The sequence below is a fragment of the Mus pahari genome, chromosome 4 (genome assembly GCF_900095145.1).
Source record: "Mus pahari chromosome 4, PAHARI_EIJ_v1.1, whole genome shotgun sequence".
In the NCBI taxonomy this organism is placed as follows: Eukaryota; Metazoa; Chordata; class Mammalia; order Rodentia; family Muridae; genus Mus; species Mus pahari.
In genome coordinates, this window is record NC_034593.1 from 128,955,172 (window position 1) to 128,970,146 (window position 14,975).

At 38.1% G+C, this 14,975-nt stretch overlaps 1 protein-coding gene and 1 long non-coding RNA gene across 3 annotated transcripts in view; one reads left to right on the forward strand and one right to left on the reverse strand.

Annotated features, from left to right (window-relative positions):
* Positions 1 to 14,975, forward strand: part of Unc5c (unc-5 netrin receptor C) — a 350,620-nt gene that overhangs the window by 177,271 nt on the left and 158,374 nt on the right. The window lies entirely within an intron of this gene.
* LOC110319982 overlaps positions 10,923 to 14,975 on the reverse strand; it is an 18,561-nt gene continuing 14,508 nt past the window's right edge. Inside the window, exon 3 of the long non-coding RNA XR_002380439.1 lies at positions 10,923 to 11,953. This is a non-coding gene — a long non-coding RNA (uncharacterized LOC110319982). The remainder of the gene's footprint in view (positions 11,954 to 14,975) is intronic.

Genomic DNA, 14,975 nt, shown 5'->3' on the forward strand with positions numbered 1-14,975 from the left:
TTTCATAGATCCTTAGATATGAATAAACCTCAGGGTTTCAATGTACCAGAGAAATCAGCTCCTTGTCACAGGAGCCAAGCAATAATGTGGTGTATCGGAATCCCAGAGCCACAGACAGGCTTACATGGGGAGCCTTGGGACAGAGTTGGTGGTTTTGAAACAAACTTCCAGTGTGCTCAGTAGATGCCATGACATGAGGACCAGGAACGTGCCATCTGGTAGGCACCTTGGGAAAATGAGCAAGTGTTCTCCCACCACTCTCCTTTGCAGAATGGTGAAGAGCATCAAATAGAGAGGACTGAAACCAAAACATTACTCGTGACTGATTAATTTATGCAGAGAATCCAAAGACTTGATTGAAATGGCAGAGCCTTGTGAATCCTTTCCTCTGCTGTTCCTAGATACCACTGCAGAATGTGTGTACAGACAGCATATGCCATCCAAGTCAAATGACCTTTATTTATATAGGTTTTATTTTTATTAATGCATCTGCATTTTGATGCAAGGCCTTACTATACAGCTCAGTGTAACCTGAAACTTTGTATAGCCCAGTGTGACATAAAATCCACAAGTGCCGGCATGTGCCGCTACACCTTAAGTCATTTAATGTATCTCAGTAGAATGCCTTGTGTGCTATTTTTCATACCCTCTGCCCAACAATGATGGATTAGACCACAAAGCAGGAGTGACCCTCGATCCTTTCACCTTGCCTCACACCCACAGGACCTTCAGAACATGGTAACTGGGATATCCTGGCAGACAATCAATTGACAGGCTTAAATAAAGACTCAAGTTTCCTCCCCAAACTGTTGGCCTATTAAGAAAATGAATGGCCATTTTGCACCGTACGCTCATTTGAATTACATAGTCTTTGTACAACCTGGTTGTTATTTTATTCATATCATTATTCATGTGCTTTTCTTAAGGCGCCTTTGTCTCGCTGTGATAAAATATAAAAATTTGTGCAGTAATTGCACGGAGTCACCCACAATGGGTGGTGCAGTTTGCTGCTTTTGCTGTTGCTAAAGAATGAAAGGCACAAATCAAGCTGCCAAACATAAGTGAGCCAAAGAAGGTGAACGGAGCAAAACAGCAATTAGAAGAAAATGAACACAAATAAGCCTTCCTTCATCACAGAGGCCCTGGGGCGCACCCTCACTCTCTCTGCCTGCAATAAATAGCCAGCAACAGGAAACCAGGCCAGAAGTCCCTACTGTGACCAGGACTTTACTTATAGTTCATTAGTGAAAAAGAGTTCTATACGTGGGTAGTTGGGTACATACATCCAGGCAATATACCCCCCTCCTCCCGCAATATCACCTCTGTGATAGAATCTCTTCATAGATAGTGCTAATATTACTCTGTGATGGATAGTCGCTTCACACAGTGCTAATAAAGATAAACTATAACCATGGATATAAATTTAGACTTTTTTATACACACATTAAAAACAAAGGATTAAAGATAGGAATATAGAAATATAAACCAGCATGTCTAAATAATATTGTGAGTTTTTTGTTTTGTTTGTTTGTTTGCTTAGTTGGTTGGTTGGTTTGGTTTGGTTTTTCAAGACATGGTTTCTCTGTGTAGCCCTCGCTGTCCTGGAACTCATTCTGGAGGCCAGGCTGGCCTCGAACTCAGAGATCTCCCTGCCTCTGCCTCCCAAGGGCTGGGATTAAAGGCGTGCAGTGCACCAATACTGACAGCCTATAGTGTAGTTTTAATATGCATTTGGTATTGAAATATGTTCTAAGTCTTTGGAACGTGACTGTCTTTTATCTCTTTTCAGTTTAGACTTTCTTCCTTGCCGGTGCTCAGCAGCGAGGTGTGGCCAGCGGCCAGTTATCTGCACTTGTCTCCTTCACTCTCTTCTCTTTTATTTCTTCCTTTTAGACACAGGGTCATGTGGAGGCGAGACTAGCCTTAAACTTGCTATTTAGATGAAAATGACTTTAAACCCTTACTCCTCTTGCCTCCATCTCTGGAGTCCTGGAAGTATAGACATGAACCCCCGTGTCCAGTTTATGTGCTGCTGGGGTTGAATCCCCAGTTTCATGCATGCTAGGCAAGAGCTGAGTCCCAGCCATAGCTGCCACTGTGAAGTTCTTCTGCCCCACCCCCTTTCTATCTAGAGTTTGGTGTGTTTTTTAAAACACTTATTAAGATTTTAAATTAATTCATAATTCTTATTAATATCACAATGGAAACTAAAATGTCTCTGGTTTGTAAGCTGTTTTTTAAATTAATAGGTTTTTAAATGTCACTAAAAAACATCAATTATTTTACTCAGATTCTAGGACCACGGGGAAAGAAGACAGTTTTTAGCTTATTAAATTCGCTTCTAACTACCTCAGTGTCCAACTGAAGTGCTCATTTGGAGTATATTATAATTTCATACATAAGATAACTACATTGACTGTTATTTTAGACACCCAAATGTTTTTAAATCATGAAAGGGGTATTCATACTGATGTTAGCAGGCTGTCAGCAAACCGAAAGCTCATTCAGAAAATGTCTAGGTTCCTTTCACAGCCTGCAATCCTTCTATGAAAGAATCTATTCACTCTACGTGTTTGCTTGTCATCAGTGGAATTTTTCAGCCATTCCTAGGGAAGATAATACACAATTATTTTCCAGGGGTGCAATCTATATTCCATTTCTAACATAATCTGTAAGCTTTTCTTAGGAAAAAAAACCTCCTAAGTGCTTACTATAGCTGAAGAGTATAGGTATTTTATCCTCTGCTTAATTCTTTTTTTTCTTTTACCAGAATTATCTAAATTAATAATCTATGTGAAAAGTATAAATATCAGAACAGGAAAGACAAAAGGATGCTATTCTTTGTATAAGTAATAGTATTCAAGGGTCTGAGCAGTATCAGGGACACACTCTTAATTGTATATTTCTGCTTCCTGGGAATTAGCATTAATGTTTAAAGGAAGAAATAATTATATTTTATTAATAAATATAGGACATTTGATGCATAGAATATCAAATATCCATGTGCAACCCCATAGGAAGAATAGCAATATGAACCAATCAGAACTCCAGAGTTCCCAGGGACCAAACCACCAACCAAAGAGTACACATGGAGGGACCCATGGCTCCAGCTACATATGTAGCAGAGGATGGCCTTATCCGGAATCAATGGGAGGAGAGGCCCTTGGTCTTGTGAAGACTTGATGCCCAAGTGGAATGGAATGCCAGGGCAGAGAGGTGGGAGTGGGTAGGTGGGTGGGTGGGTAGGGGAACACCCTCATAGAGCAGGGGATAGGGGATTTCTAGGGGTGAGGACCAGGAGAGGGAATAACATTTGAAATGTAAATAAATAAAATATCAAAAAAAAAAAAAAAAGTACTGGAGATGAAGTATTAAGATGTGGTTACCAGATCTGACCTCTTTCTACAGTGTGTAATTCTGAGATGTGTCATTGTTTTCAGAGCCTTGGTGACTTTACATGCAAACTGGGGATTGAAGCCTTGCTTGATCTAGCCTATTAGCAAAGATGCAATGATGTAGGTTGGGGAAGAGATTACCTGAAACGTCAAATAATGAGTTGAATGCATAGCCTTGTGATGAATCTAGCATTCTCAACAGGGACACAACTTAGCTTAATTAAACAAGGACAAAATACAAAGTTTGATTGGACTTACTCCGATACCTTCTGAGGGCTGCAATCATGAACCACACCATACTTTTGGAATGCTTTTGAACAGGAGTTTGCAATTTTTTTTTTTTAACATTAGGAAAGACCTTTCAGTATCCCTGTGTATCACTGAGCCCACGCAACTTTGCCTACTACTAAGCTGCTAGACACTGAAGCAGTAAGTGTTGTAAAAGAGAGTTGAGTCATATTGTGAGCTGATGAAGAGAAGAGGAGAGAGAGTCCAGTCTCAAATCCATCTTTCTTGGACCAGGATTTGGGACAGGTAGGAAGGTCAGGTAATTTAAGATAGACAAAAGGTAACGTTTTAAAAGTGACCAGTGGTTTACCTATAGGAAATAAGAAAACTGCCACGTCTGTTCACCAGATGTATGTACAGAATATATAATTGCTATGATACATATGTAGATTGTCTGGTCACCTGGCATGGAAAAATTCCCCATCAGACACCTGTACTGACCCAGAGACAAGACAATGGGCTTAGGGCAAGCATTTTGATGTTTCTTAAAAATTAGCTGTGAAACAACTATACAAGTCATATTTTTGAGAGAAAAGTGTTATTTAACAGCCAAGCTACCAATGCGGTATGACTTAGCTATCAACTTCCAGAATTAGTAAATTTGAAAGCAAACCAAAAGCAAAAATACTAAAGGAGGACACAGAGGCTGAGTCAGAGATGTAATAATCCAAATTCTTGGCTGGGATACATGAGTCTAGGCCATCTGATAATTTTGGCTGACAACTTCCAACATTAGGTTCTGTCTCTGGTAGAGAATCAGAGACTGATGTCCTATTCTTTTGATAGTTTCAGTATTCAGAATTGCTTTTGGGTACATAGGAGCTTCTGAGCTGCAAACATATTTACAAGTATAAGCCCCTCTTTTGGTCAACAGATCACTGTAGCCCAGAGTACAAGGACTGGATTTGTGCACATGCTTAGCCAAGCTCTGTCACTGAGTGACAGTCTTAGCCATGGGCTTTGTCTTTAGATTATGTGTTGCATTTGGTTTTGTTTCTCAGCTACTGTTTGATGTTTTTTTTCAAATAGGATGATTTTGGAATAGGGGCCAACTTAAAGATTAGAGTGGAACTGGCTGAGTGCTGTGGGGCACACCTCTAATCTCAGCATGGACAAGGGAGAAATGAGTGGAACTCTGTGTGCTGAGGGAAGCCAGTGAGTTCCAGGACAGCCAGAGATATGCAAAGAGACCCTGTCTCAAAATACAAACAAACAAACAAATGGAACCCTGGAAAGAGAAGTTGTGTTGTTTTGTTATTGCTGAGAGCTCTAGGAAGTCAAAGTTTATCCAAAAGTTTAGAATATAGGATCTGACTCCTCATCACTCAATTAATTTTAGATCAAACAGAAATTGCAATTCGATTCGTGTTTTTTAGCTTCACATATGCCTTATGAATAGAAGATAACACTTACCATTCTTTCAATCATAAATAATGCTTGTTCCTTCTCCTGGGGAAGCAGTTCCAGGTCTCTAATCACCCAGAGAAGAAATTTTCAGTACCTTTGCTCCAGGATGTTCTAAAAATAAAATCTGATTTCTCTTCAAATGGGAGAAAAAACCCTTTACATTCTATCATATCATATCATATCATATCATATCATATCATTTAGATGGGAAATAGTTGTTTGTCAGGAAATTCTTTAAAGTTAAGAAATCCTTGGGGTAAACATCACTTGGTATAGGGCAGCTAATGATCAATAAAAATCACAGAAGTGTTTTGTTGGACAGGAAAATGACAAAGGCATTGATAAGGAGAAATAAGAATGATGTTTATGCAGTGTGTACTTCATGCTAGGCACTGCTGTGAACATATGCTATGCAGAGATCCATTGAACCCTCACAATAAACACAGCGAATGGAATAATCATATGGGAGAATGAGAACAATGAAGAGGAAGAAGAAGAAGAAGAAATTAAGATTCATGTACAAACTCAGAGTTAAGGAAAAGGAACCTGTTTAAAATCTATCAGTTAGCCTTTGAAATTGGCCTCAGGGTACCTGAGATTTCCTGAATGCTCTCTAGGACTAGTTGTGGGGTTGCATGTTCTTTGTAATATGCTGACAAAGATAATAAATAAATAAATAGATAGATAAAGAAATTTAACATGTACTTATATGACTATGGGTTCTCTCTCAAATGTTTTACCGCATAGTCTGTAGCTTCTTTTCAGTGTAAAAGACAATGCAGCACCAGTCTGAGGAGATGAAGTGAAGGACATGATAGGAGTGGCTTCGTAGTTGGTACTCCCTATTGAAAGCAAGCAATGCCATTGTAGAGTCAACCTGATAATCAAGAGGACTAAAGTGCCCTACAAGAAGCATGTAGGATATACTCATGTACAAGGTGGATAAATACAACACTTACATCCCGGGATGGACACAATGAGACAGCGCGCTGCCATTTCATCATGCTACACAGAACGGTCTGCAAATTAAAGTTTGTACTCAATGACTTCTGAAATTTCCCATTAATATTTTCAGATTTCAATTGACCATGAGTAACAAGCTATATAAAGCAAAAGTACAAATAAAAGGCTGTTCTGTATGGAATGATTCTGAGTTAAATTATGTCCCTATATCCGTATGACATAGCTCTCCAAAGTACCTATATATCTGAATATCAGAAATTCAGTATTAATTTGCTGTTTCAAAATGAAGTCTTCTCTTCACTGCCTCCAGCTACTGCGTGTGGCATGGGGAACTCACAGTGGGGTCATGAGCTTGCACAGGCAAGTAGGTTTGTGATTTGCCATATCAATTAAAGCCAACCTTTGACAGTCTCTAGAACTTGGGTATTTGGGACTAGAGTAGCAGCAGAACTCTGGACCAGGCATTAAGATGATAGTCTCAAGCCTGCTATCAATTGGCCAGTCTGAATATGAGGGTGCTGTGTAGAAGTTTATCAGTTTCTCTCTAAATAATGTACTCAGCCGGGCAGTGGTGGCACACGTGAGTGAGAAAGAGAGAGATGGAGAAACTGTCGCCAGGGCAGTTTATAAGTGTTGATACCATTGAATAAAAAAGATGTCTCCAACCTTTTTAAGGTACCAGTAGTCCCTCAGTGGGTGGTAGGGTCTCAGGGTCCCCTCCACATCCATAAGAAAATGAATGTTAATGGGTTCCATCTTGTGCGTGTCTCACGCGGATAGCCACCTGAGCAGTGAGTTCATAAAGGCAGTGAGAGAATCACGTCCAGAAGATAGCATGTAGCGTTCAACACAATCCATCTCCTCTTCCTGTCCCTTCTTACAGAGTGTAGCCTGAGCCTTGGAGGGAAAGATATAGAAGAAACAAAACAACTAATGAATAATCTTATATTGTTTTAGAAGGGGAACAATGTCAAAAAAGATATTCTCTCAAATCCTTTTATGTGATTCATATAATCATTATCAAAATGCATACTCTCTCACTCAGCTTAATATAAGTAAAGTTTGATTTTTATAACTTCCCATGGAATACTGCTGTAGCAACAAACTAAAAAGATGTTGTTAAAAAAGACATTCGAGTTATACAAAGTCCACTTGCTAAATCATCTTATGGTCAATGAATCTTGAACCACCCACAGACCTGGGTCATTTTGTTGTTTTCAGAAGCCTGAGTTCTGCAGTGCCTTGGCCAGTGGATCAATAATAAACACAGCACAGGCCAGCGAAGGCAGGCAATCTGTGTCTGTTTTGTGTCATGGCAAACCTGTGGAGCCAGCTGTCTGCCAGAAACTCCCCTCCCCAAATGCAAATACTGCAGACAGTGATTGGCTCATTATACAGTGAAACAGCCAAGAAGAACCATGATGGTGATTGAAAACACTTGCTAGGGCAAGTGTTTCCCTGGCCCAGTCAACCAGCTGGCAAAGGTAGCTGGGTTAGCCTTTCTGTACATGCTTAACTCCAGGGTTGATGCTAACACAAACTTCCCTGTGAATGGTGTCCTCTAGAGTTGTCTAGTATAATATCCCACACTGATGTAGGACAGGAATAGCTACTTTTCATGAATGTGACCTTTAAACTTCCAAATAACAGCTCATTCCTCACTGTTAACCTTCTTCCCAGCATATCAAAATCCTAGGTTTCTTCTAAGTTGCCCAGACATCCGTCATGTGCTCATCTTGAACCAGTAACTATGGTCAAAAGGTGGGTATGCTGAGAGACTAAAGAGGAAGCGATGGGAGCCTCAACCATGGGGGCTGAGAAAATGGGAATCTGGTTCTAATATAAGCAAGATGAGATGAGAGTAGATGAGAGGAGAGTAAAACCAACAGGTCTCCCCTAGCTCCCACTTAACAGTTAATAAAACTCTGAGAGAGCTCAGGGATGTGTGTGGAATATAGAGGTTTGCAGCAATAAATGTAGGGTGCTATTTTTCCTGGCCTATTTATTCCTGGGAAGGGTCAGAACTGTAGGAAATAAGCTCTATGGAATTTGTTTGTTTATTCACTCCGTACATTGAAGAACCAGCAGTGAACAGATAAGCTGATATTAAGCATAGTAAGACTATGTTTAAAGTCTTTGACTTGATAATTTTTAGTTGATTTTCCAGCCTGAGAAGAATGTGAAGCTTGGCTTTCTTCACAGATCTTACAGCTAGAGCCCTCCCTGGAGAACTGGCATGATTTTCGAGAAACAAGCTAATTGCCTTGATTCTTTGCACTTCCAACTGTTGAAAGGGGATACTGTGCTTTGATTTGGATGTGGCTCTAGTTTAGGGAGAGCAAACTACCTCTTTGGCCTGAGTGGCAGTGTGTTTCAGAAAGTCATAGCCATAGAATGCAGGAGAAGCCCAAGCTAAAAGGGGGACACTTTCACAGTGGCTGTTTGATTCTTTGCCCACAGCTGTACAAGCACCCTATCCTTGAACACATTCTTAACTTCATTTTGTTTACTTTGTAATTTGGTTTTGCAGCAGTCCATCTTGAAGGTACAGAACGGATAATGATTTCACAAGAACTTGAGTTGAACCCAAGCGGAAGAAGAGGGAGTTAAGAGATCTGCCCCTGAAATCAACCTGCTCATTTAAAGTAGATTTGCAGAAAAGCAGGCTGAGAAAACAACAAATCAGTCTGACTTATCTAAAAGGGATAAACTCATCCCCACAGGAGGAAGCGTGTAACCAGACCCACCAGTTTATCACCTCTTCACGAGACCTTGAAATAGCTCTATGAATTTATATTGTTTCCGAAAGACATGTGAGCCCTGCTGTCTTACCCTGTCCCAGTGTGAGCCTTGAAATCAATCCATTGCTCTTTCAAACATTGGGAAAATGACAGGCTGCTAATGTCGGTGAACTCTCTGCACTCACAAATGTGTTTTCACTCCTCCAGTTTACTGAAGTGGAAGACAGGAAGGACATGCTTTTCTCAAAAGAGCCACGGAGGCTCAGAGACTGCTATTTTGCCGACATGAGTGTCTTTTGCCTCCCTAACATGAGAAGCTGAGCCTCTCCCTTCCCACAAATCACCACCTCCTCTGTATTAGCAAAGGCAGTCAGCTCCTGTTTCCTTTTAGAGATTTGATAAAGGTTCAAGCATGTCCCCCTCCCACATGACTAAAGGCCAGGGCTAGAGCTTCAGTGTCCCATCACACCACAAATCATCCTCCCTACCTTAGGTTCTGTACTTTTTTTCATGTTGCCTTAGATGATTGTCATTTACTTGATGGTCATTTTACCAGCGTTCATACCTAACTGTGGAGCAGCAAATGTCTTATAGGTTGCTAGACATACTCTACACTGTAATGTTTTATTTTTTTCTATATTATGGACATAATTTGATATGCTGTTTCTTCCACTTAGCATACACATTACCGTTTTAATTTAAAAATAACTTATTTTTACATTATTATTATGCCTGTGTGTTTGTGTGTATGTGTGTGTGCTTATGAGTGTGTGTTTGACTGTGTGTGTGTGTGTGTGTGTGTGTGTGTGTGTGTGTGTGTGTATGTTTGTGTGTAGGTATGCTAGGAAGGCATAAGAGAGAACTGGATCCCAGAGATCTGGCATTAAAGACAATTATATGTCATATAATATGGGTACTTAGGAATTGAACTTTGATCCTCCAAAAGAGGTACAAACATTCTTAACTTCTGAGCTATCTCACCAGCCCCCACCCAAATAAACTTTGACAGCCAACTGAAAGCAGTTTATACAAGCATCTTCATGAAATTAGAAAGTTATATAACTACAAAAAAATAAAAATAAAAACATATTATTGATATCTCTGATGAGACTAAGAAACACAGTAGTGTGATAACTGGGGGCATAACTCTCATTTTTTCCTATAATTAATAAATATATGTTGGTTTTTTCATGAGCAATTTCACAGAGTGGATAACATATCAGTGCTTCTTTAAGCCTAGGTAATGACTGATAGTCAAAAACTTTTTCTGGTATTTATTAGCTATGTATACTTCAGCAATTTAATTAATTTCTCTGCCACTATTTTTATCTTTAGAATGGAGATAATGGAATTTTCCATGGATATATTGTAGGAAATAACTGGGAGTCTATCTAACATCCTTAATGGGGTACCTGGCATTTTGTAAGTGGTTTATTGATGTTTGTTTGGTAGTCTTTTATAATTGCTAAATATAGTAATACAAGAAAAATTTTCTCAAGTACATTTTCATGATGTGGAAGGCAAGATCCAGTGTAACACATTTTTTACCAAGTCATAAGCATGTAGATTTCTTTCCTAGCTCTTCTAGTACAGATAGAAATGGTATTGGAGACATGCATAGATGTTTAATACCTAAGTATTCATCTATGAGATTTTAAAAGTTGTATCTCACAAGATAAATGGAAATGAAACGTGTCTTATAATCAGGTATGATGGTACATGCTTTGTAAATCCATCATCACTCAGGAGGCTGAGGCAGGAGAATTACAAATTAGAGATCAGTCTGTGTTACAGAGTGAAATCCAGGCTAGAATGAGGAGACTCTATCTGTTAAGCAAAGCATAAGAGTACTACCCTGGCCTCTTCTGAGAACAGGATAGATGGAAATTACTCAACTGAGAAACAACTCTCTGAGCATCTCCAAGTGATGGGGGAGCCTACCACCCCAAGACTGACTACCTGGGACTAGCCCAAGAACCTCTACGCCTGATATTTACATTTTTAAATAAATAAGTAACTTTGTATAATTATTTGTGAGATGTGGAAGTAGGTCTAAAGTAGTTGACTACTTAAGGCTTTTTAAATGTTATTTATAGGAAAAAATAAAAGCAATAGAGACCATATTCTGAAAATTAACTCCCTATTGTCTTCAGCTCCACCTTTGTCTTTTCCTAAATAGATAATGACATTAATGATGCTGTTTAATTGCGACGTCTAACAAGATTTCCAAAGAAAGTTACTGAAGATGAGCCCAACTATATTGCTCAGTCTTTGGTTCATTCGTTGGTTGTTGGTTGATTCATTGGTTGGTTGGTTAGTTTCATTGTCTAGTTTTTTAGTGCAGAATGTAAATAGATCCCAAATAAAACTTCTACCAGACAACAAATCATTAAATTTTAACTCCCTCAAATAAGACCAGAATCCTTAGAACTGTTTGTTTATCCATAAACTTCTGAAACTAATAATTTCATGACTTGTGAAGCTTTTGTCAGAGTTGACACTCTAGTCCTTACGTACAACATTGAGGTAGGTGTAGAGCTGCAAAGGTGGATTTTTGTTGTTGTTGTTGTTTTTGTTGTTATTGTTGTTGTTTAATCTTATAAAAATAGCTCAGCCTTTTAAACTTCATGTAAAAAGAGCAGGCTGTACTGAAGTGACAAAGTATGCCCAGAAGGGAACACTGAATGAAAACTTTGAAGCAAACTATTTTCACTGAAGAGTTGGCCAGATCTAATTAGTTATGGAGGTTAAAGGCAGGGAGTAAAGGCCAAGGGGCCTGAAGGGACTGTAGGAACAAAGTGTCAAGGAGAAGCCAGGCCCCACGTGGAGAAGAAAGTGTCACTGCTTGAAACTTTAATAATTTGGTGTCCGGGTGTCAAGCATCCTGATTTCCAGCGGCAGGGGAGGTGACATTGGGAAACATTAACCTATCCTGCACTTTGCTGTAGGTGATCCGTACCCTTTCCATCTTCATCATTTGGTTGGGCATCTTGTCCTTCGTGTCAGTACATTTTATCCAATACATCGAGTGCAGGCTGGCCATTGTTTCCATCCACACAGGTGTGATGCAAAGTCAGAGGTTCACAATCTATGTTCTTGCTCATCAGCAGAGTTAACTCTTTCCTCGAATCACAGGACCAGCTGCATAAGCATGATGATCTAAAATGTCAGCATATACAAGTTCAGAGTTTAACTACCTGCAGCTCAGGATAACAGTACTGTGGGTGAGATCTGTGATGCATACTTGCTTTCATTATAAAGTGTCTGGAGAAATTTGAGTGTTATAGAAACAATACCATGCCTACAAATATGCAGCATTATTTTGTCTTCAATAGAAGGAATGTTGACTAATGTTAGACAAGGCAGGCTTGTAATGAGACAGAGTGGGATTGTGAGGTAAACACATTTCTTATGAACAATGATTCCAAGGACCCAGAGGATGTACTGTACAAATCAGTTCTGAAGCATGAACGATATGTTCAACACAGTCATATTTGTGTTTTTAAAAGCTATCTGATTATCCACAAGTACACATACACCATGGCAGCTTTTGTAGAATTCTTCCTATTCAAATACTTTAGTGTAACTTTAATTTTAAAAAGTAGTAGCTTTAAAAATAGGTAACTATTTTACTAAGGAGGTAAAAAAAAAAATCAACACATATCCATACATATGCATGCAATTAATGTAATTTCAAATTAAATAATATAATTAATAAATAAAAGATGATCTTGGAAAAAACAAGGGTTGGATATGTGGAACACGTGGAGGTAGGAAACAGAAGGGAAAATGATATGATTATATTATAATCTCAAAAAGAGAAAGAAATTTAAAAATTAAAACATCATAAATAAACTACCTGGTGAACTATCAGCAAAAGTTGTGTGTAGAACAATAGAAAAATATTTTATTATTATGGCTTCTGTGTACTATGATAACAGGAAAGGAGGAACTATATAGTATTTTAAGCCAAGAAGCAATAGCAAGGTATTGCATTTCTATAGGAGGCAAAAGATAATGCTTATGAGACTGTGAAATGTTCCAGGGAAAAAAAATTGCTATAGAACCAGAAACATCAAAGCAATCTGATCTATCAGTCCTTTAGGCCAGACATAGAGAAGCTTGTGTTGATAGCTTCTATGTAGGAAGTGAAGGAGAGAGGAGATACAGTTTCTGATGTGTCAATCTAGTCATAGGCTACTTTTAAATTTTGTTATTTTCTTTGCTCATGAACTGTCATGTCAATGTAAAGAGGACTTTACATTGAATATTAAGTCATTTTATTAATGTATATTAAGTCATTTACTTGATGTATATTAAGTCATTTTACTAAATTGAAGGAATAGCTTACCTATGAAAAAGTCCCTAAGTAGAGTTTTAATTTACATGGGAAATTTTGAGTGCTTGTTGTCATATCTTTAAAGTTATATGATTAAAACATGCAGTCACATGATAGTAATAATAGTATTTCCAGTGTCTTAAATTTTAGGATGACCATTATATCATATAAGCTGAGTACTCTTATTTAGAAAATATTCCTCTTTTTCATATCTTACAATATTTTTGTCTCTACTGTTTTAGTTTAGGTTTCTAAACATAGGAACAACATATACACACAAACACACAGACACAAACTTCTGAGAATATAATTGAAAATCTTTGAAGATAGGTTATAGGTATTTGAAGTCTTTGCTATTGTATAAACATGAAATTTTCTTTAACAGTTAAATATGTATGCATGTTTTAATAATGAGATCGCTATAGATTTCATCAAACTTTGACTTATAACACACAATCTATACAGGTAACAATTTTCTTTGCAGTTCTTGAAGTTATCAGTTATAGATAAGTTCCCTTCAGCTGAGAAAGAGGTTTAGAACCTTCTGGGATAAGGCAGCTCTGGCCTAATGTAAAATCATTGACCCCTCAAATTGCATTATAGGACTTTTATAGCTGAACAGCAAGGGATGACTGTATTTGAGAAGATTAAGAATGAATTTTTTAATGGAATTGAAACAGACATTGCGGATTCAATTCTGAATACCAGATTCCAAGCTATGTAGTATATGGAAGAAAATAACTTAAAAACTGTATTTATGAGATACAGCATCTGCATATTGTACTCTGGTGGAGAAGTGATAAAGAAATGGTTATTAAGGGAATGTGGGGCCAAATTTTGTGGAATGCTTAGAATTTCTGGCAGAAACTAATTTGATTCCACTTTCATGTTGAACTATTCATAGTTACTGTAGTCATGGACTCTTGCTGTAGAATGAATCTGAATTGTGTTGGCTTCAGCTTGGTCTCCAATGCAGCAGTGTTCAGAGGTGAGATATGGGAGAGCCAAATATCCACTGATGGGCTCCTGATTGATGGGCTATGAGGAAATGTTAGAAATTTCAGTGAGACAGTTGGAGAGACTTGGTACTTGGCACCCTGTCCTGTTAGCAGCCCCTTCCTCTCAAGCTGTTTGCTTCCTGGTTGTCATGAGATGAACATCATCAACTGGAACAGATTCAAATGACCATGGACATTTTATGTTTACGAGATCTTAAACCATGAGCTAAAATAACCTTTTGTTTCCTTTTAACTTGTTTCTTTCTAGTATTTAGCTACCACAATGAAAAGCTGACTAATATAGGTATACATTGACATGAAGGAAGAAAATCTAGACAATTGAAATCAATATCAGGGTTCTTGCAATAATGCAAATAAAGAACATAGGAATCTATTCCTTATTTATTCATCCCTCATGAGGGATGCTATTTTGACTGTGATAAAGTAATGTTATAATCAGAAATGAGGAATTGATTTTAATAGTCAGGTTAATTTTAAGGGAGGGAGATAAGTCCATCTGATATTGATGCTGAGAATACGGTGTTGAGCAAAAGTGGGCAGTAACTGATTTCATGGAGCTTGGAGTTATGTGCAAGGGAAAACAATCAGTTTAGTGAACAAGTTAATTTGAGCTAATAGCATAAAATGATGATAATGATGATGATAACAGTAAGAAGTAATGTAGAAATGTTTCTTAGAAGGTGCCATTTATGTGGATTTTGTGATCTTGATTCCTTTTTCTTTTTTTCTTTTTTTTTTTTTTTTTTTTGCCTGGGGAAAAATAATTGAGCTATAACCTTCAAATCAAGACAGAAAAGAAATGTCCTTCATGTAATGTTGCAGG